This window comes from Pseudophryne corroboree, unplaced genomic scaffold (genome assembly GCF_028390025.1).
Source record: "Pseudophryne corroboree isolate aPseCor3 unplaced genomic scaffold, aPseCor3.hap2 scaffold_138, whole genome shotgun sequence".
NCBI lineage: Eukaryota > Metazoa > Chordata > Amphibia > Anura > Myobatrachidae > Pseudophryne > Pseudophryne corroboree.
The window spans coordinates 1,123,786-1,129,986 of NW_026968006.1; positions in this window are offsets into that span (position 1 = coordinate 1,123,786).

Genomic DNA, 6,201 nt, shown 5'->3' on the forward strand with positions numbered 1-6,201 from the left:
TCTCCTTGTGGATTTGGGATTTCAAAGAACGCACAGTTCTTTGCGGTGCTTTTGCCAGCTTGAGTCTTTTCAGTTTTCTAGCGAGAGGCTGAGTGCTTCCATCCTCATGTGAAGCTGAACCACTAGCCATGAACATAGGCCAGGGCCTCAGCCGTTCCTTGCCACTCCGTGTGGTAAATGGCATATTGGCAAGTTTACGCTTCTCCTCCGACAATTTTATTTTAGGTTTTGGAGTCCTTTTTTTTCTGATATTTGGTGTTTTGGATTTGACATGCTCTGTACTATGACATTGGGCATCGGCCTTGGCAGACGACGTTGCTGGCATTTCATCGTCTCGGCCATGACTAGTGGCAGCAGCTTCAGCACGAGGTGGAAGTGGATCTTGATCTTTCCCTAATTTTGGAACCTCAACTTTTTTGTTCTCCATATTTTATAGGCAGAACTAAAAGGCACCTCAGGTAAACAATGGAGATGGATGGATTGGATACTAGTATACAATTATGGACGGACTGCCACGGTTAGGTGGTATAAAAAAACCACGGTTAGGTGGTATATATTATAATAATAATACAATTATGGATGGACGGACTGCCTGCCGACTGCCGACACAGAGGTAGCCACAGCCGTGAACTACCGCACTGTACACTGGTTGATAAAGAGATAGTAGTATACTCGTAACAACTAGTATGACACTATGACGACGGTATAAAGAATGGAAAAAAAACCACGGTTAGGTGGTATATATTATAATAATAATACAATTATGGATGGACGGACTGCCTGCCGACTGCCGACACAGAGGTAGCCACAGCCGTGAACTACCGCACTGTACACTGGTTGATAAAGAGATAGTAGTATACTCGTAACAACTAGTATGACACTATGACGACGGTATAAAGAATGGAAAAAAAACCACGGTTAGGTGGTATATATTATAATAATAATACAATTATGGATGGACGGACTGCCTGCCGACTGCCGACACAGAGGTAGCCACAGCCGTGAACTACCGCACTGTACACTGGTTGATAAAGAGATAGTAGTATACTCGTAACAACTAGTATGACACTATGACGACGGTATAAAGAATGAAAAAAAAACCACGGTTAGGTGGTATATATTATAATAATAATACAATTATGGATGGACGGACTGCCTGCCGACTGCCGACACAGAGGTAGCCACAGCCGTGAACTACCGCACTGTACACTGGTTGATAAAGAGATAGTAGTATACTCGTAACAACTAGTATGACACTATGACGGTATAAAGAATGAAAAAAAAACCACGGTTAGGTGGTATATATTATAATAATAATACAATTATGGATGGACAGACTGCCTGCCGACTGCCGACACAGAGGTAGCCACAGCCGTGAACTACCGCACTGTACACTGGTTGATAAAGAGATAGTAGTATACTCGTAACAACTAGTATGACACTATGACGACGGTATAAAGAATGGAAAAAAAACCACGGTTAGGTGGTATATATTATAATAATAATACAATTATGGATGGACGGACTGCCTGCCGACTGCCGACACAGAGGTAGCCACAGCCGTGAACTACCGCACTGTACACTGGTTGATAAAGAGATAGTAGTATACTCGTAACAACTAGTATGACACTATGACGACGGTATAAAGAATGAAAAAAAAACCACGGTTAGGTGGTATATATTATAATAATAATACAATTATGGATGGACGGACTGCCTGCCGACTGCCGACACAGAGGTAGCCACAGCCGTGAACTACCGCACTGTACACTGGTTGATAAAGAGATAGTAGTATACTCGTAACAACTAGTATGACACTATGACGGTATAAAGAATGAAAAAAAAACCACGGTTAGGTGGTATATATTATAATAATAATACAATTATGGATGGACGGACTGCCTGCCGACTGCCGACACAGAGGTAGCCACAGCCGTGAACTACCGCACTGTACACTGGTTGATAAAGAGATAGTAGTATACTCGTAACAACTAGTATGACACTATGACGACGGTATAAAGAATGAAAAAAAAACCACGGTTAGGTGGTATATATTATAATAATAATACAATTATGGATGGACGGACTGCCTGCCGACTGCCGACACAGAGGTAGCCACAGCCGTGAACTACCGCACTGTACACTGGTTGATAAAGAGATAGTAGTATACTCGTAACAACTAGTATGACACTATGACGGTATAAAGAATGGAAAAAAAACCACGGTTAGGTGGTATATATTTTAATAATAATACAATTATGGATGGACGGACTGCCTGCCGACTGCCGACACAGAGGTAGCCACAGCCGTGAACTACCGCACTGTACACTGGTTGATAAAGAGATAGTAGTATACTCGTAACAACTAGTATGACACTATGACGACGGTATAAAGAAAGAAAAAAAAATACCACGGTTAGGTTGTATATATTGTAATACAATTATGGATGGACGGACTGCCTGCCGAGTTCCGACTGCCGACACAGAGGTAGCCACAGCCGTGAACTACCGCACTGTACTGTGTCTGCTGCTAATATAGACTGGTTGATAAAGAGATAGTATACAATACATACAACAATATACTACTATACTGGTGGTCAGGCACTGGTCACCACTAGTCACACTGGCAGTGGCACTCCTGCAGCAAAAGTGTGCACTGTTTAATTTTAAATTAATATAATATTATGTACTCCTGGGGGCTCCTGCTATAACAACCTGCAGTGCTCCCCAGTCTCCCCCACAATTATTATAAGCTTTGCCTTTTATACATTGATGTGCAGCACACTGGGCTGAGCTGAGTGCACACAGACTGAGTCACACTGTGTGACTGGCTGCTGCTGTGTATCGTTTTTTTTCAGGCAGAGAACGGATATAGCAGAGAACGGATATATTAAAATAAATAAAAGTTAACTAACAACAACTGCACTGGTCACTGTGGTAAACTCTGTCTGACTCTGCACAATCTCTCTCTCTCTTCTAATCTAATTTCTAATGGAGAGGACGCCAGCCACGTCCTCTCCCTATCAATCTCAATGCACGTGTGAAAATGGCGGCGACGCGCGGCTCCTTATATAGAATCCGAGTCTCGCGAGAATCCGACAGCGTCATGATGACGTTCGGGCGCGCTCGGGTTAACCGAGCAAGGCGGGAGGATCCGAGTCTGCTCGGACCCGTGAAAAAAACATGAAGTTCGTGCGGGTTCGGTTTCAGAGAAACCGAACCCGCTCATCTCTAGCTAACACCTGGACGTATACAGACGTACCCACATTTGCATCCATGCATATATAGATGTAGGTGTGTGTACGTCAGTGTACGTCCAGGTGTCAACGCGTGTATGTATAGATGCAGGTGTGGGTACGTCTGTGTATGTCCAGGTGTCAGAATGTGTATGTATAGATGCAGGTGTGGGAACGTCAGTGTAGGTTCAGGTGTCAGCGCGTGTATGTATAGATGCAGGTGCTTGTATGTCCAGATGTCAGTGCATGTATGTATAGATGCAAGTGTGGGTACGTCGGTGTATGTCCATTTGTCAGCGCGTGTATATATAGATGCAGGTGCTTGTATGTTGGTGTATGTCTAGGTGTCAGCATGTGTATGTATAGATGCAGGTGTGGGAATGTTGGTGTATGTCCAGGTGTCAGGGCGTGTATGTATGGATATTAGGTGTGGGTACATCAGTGTATGTCCAGGTGTTAGCGCATGTATGTATAGATGCAGGATAATAATCACACAGCGTGCCCCCCACCAACCACAAACCTCCCCCACCCCCTGTATGACATAAACACCGCTAATTCCACTTACACACAATAATTTCAGTTTGCGACCAGGAGCCGGCAATGTATGTGCACCCAAATGAAGCCACTGTACATGCCCTGCAGGCTGCTATGTACCGCATAGGTGCAACAAATGTAAATGCCCTATCTTTAAAATGGGGCATATTTTACTAAATTAAAAAAACCTGTAACTTTCTGTAAAACCTTAACCCCAAAAGGCACTACACTAACATCGGGGTGTAGAGTTGGATCTTGATCCAAGGCACCAACAGGCTAAAGCTTTGACTGTTCACAGGATGCCTTGCACCGCCTCCTCTACAACCCTGCCCAGTGGCGTAACTAGACCTTTGTGGGCCCCATAGCAAAATTCTGAATGGGCCCACCAGCACTCAACAAGAATGAGTGGCGTTTGGGGTCAGAAAAGTAGAGGGGAAGGGGTCTGACAGAGTAGGGGGCAGGACACGAATGAATAGAAACTGAGGTGTCCATTATATAAAGAAATACAGTATGTGTGTCTGTGTGTATATCACACACACACACACACATATAAGGGAAATTCAAATGCCCTCAATTATTGCGCCCATTACACTCTGGTTTAGGTGCACAAAGCACCTAAACCTGAATAAAGTAATGGGCGCGATCATGAAAAGACACCGTTTGGTTGCCCAAATGGGTCTCTTTGCACACATTTCAGCTTGTTTCCCCTGGGGGTAGCGAGCTGAAATAAACATGTCGCACCCGTTGGCAGCAACATTAGAATAGCTGCTGACGGGCACGATTGAGGGAGGAAAGGGACATTTGAATCCAGCCCATAGATGCAATGTGAATATGTAATTTGTACCTTCCTATCTTAAAATGTATATAGTAGTGTTTACACTAGAGGTCTTTCCGAACCCCCTAATCCTAACATTGTAATTTGCTTTAGGGCGCACCTCCAATTAGTCTAGTGTTTCGTATTTTCACATTAAATACTTTCTTGCATTGGTTGGTTAAAGATTAGATCGTATATTTTTCTAGATATAGCTGTGCATAGTCTACAAGGCTACATGCTTCTCCCCTAACTAGAGATGTGCAGCGGGCATTTTTCGTGTTTCATGTTTTGGTTTTGGTTTCGGATCCGCAGTTGTGTTTTGGATACGGACGCGTTTTGGCAAAACCACCCTTTCGGGTTTTGTATTCGGGTGATTTTTTTTTAAAACCTCAAACAGCTAAAATCATAGAATTTGGGGGTAATTTTGATCCTATAGTATTAAGCTCAATAACCATAATTTCTACTCCTTTCCAGTCTATTCTGAACACCTCACACCTCCCAATATTATTTTTAGTCCTAAAATTTGCACCAAGGTCCCTGGATGACTAAGCTAAGCGACCCAAGTGGGCAGCACAAACACCTGGCCCATCTAGGAGTGGCACTGCAGTGTCAGACAGGATGGCACTTAAAAAAATAGCCCCAAACAGCACATGATGCAAAGATAAATAAAAAAAGAGGCGCAAGATGAAATTGTAGTGTGTCTCTCCTGCTCAGTGTCAGTTCTCAGTAGTATCCTCATCAGTGCTCAGTATCACTGCTCATTGTCTTGTGCTGCAATGTGGTGCTCAGTATACTAGAGTACATTACTAATAGTCCAGTGCTGCATCTTGCTGCTCAGTGTCAGTTCTAGTATCCTCATCAGTGCTCAGTATCACTGCTCATTGTCTTGTGCTGCATTGTGGTGCTCAGTATACTACAGAACATTACTAATAGTCCAGTGCTGCATCTGGCTGCTCAGTGTCAGTTCTAGTAATCTCATCAGTGCTCCGTATCACTGCTCATTGTCTTGTGGTGCTCAGTATACTACAGTACATTACTAATACTCCAGTGTCTTGTGCCGCATATGGCTGCTGTAGGGTGCTGTGGTAGTGTCCTGTCACTGTGCATATGTCATCATTCCAGTCACAGTGATATCTGGTATCTATCTAGTGGTATCTAATTCCAGACATTACCACCGTCTAATTCCAGATATATTACTGGCATATAATTCCACACATTAAAAAATGGAGAACAAAAAGGTGGAGGGTAAAATAGGGAAAGATCAAGATCCACTTCCACCTAGTGCTGAAGCTGCTGCCACTAGTCAAGGCAGAGACAATTCAATGCCATCAACATTATGTAATGATTATACGATACATTATATATCATATCATTGTATGGTTGTAAAATACAACTTAAAAATTTTAATGAATAAATACATAAAGTAGCTTTTATGTAACCTTTTGAAACCTATTAGCATAGACCGAATCTCATCGTGTGTATAGGCCTTTAGTTCAACAACAGCATGGGACCAGTTAGTGTGTTTTGACCACTGCACAGCACCTGGTGTTATATAGTAAGCACCACTATGGCATAGTAGACAGCATTATGGGCCTGATATGAGTGTGACCAGCGGTGA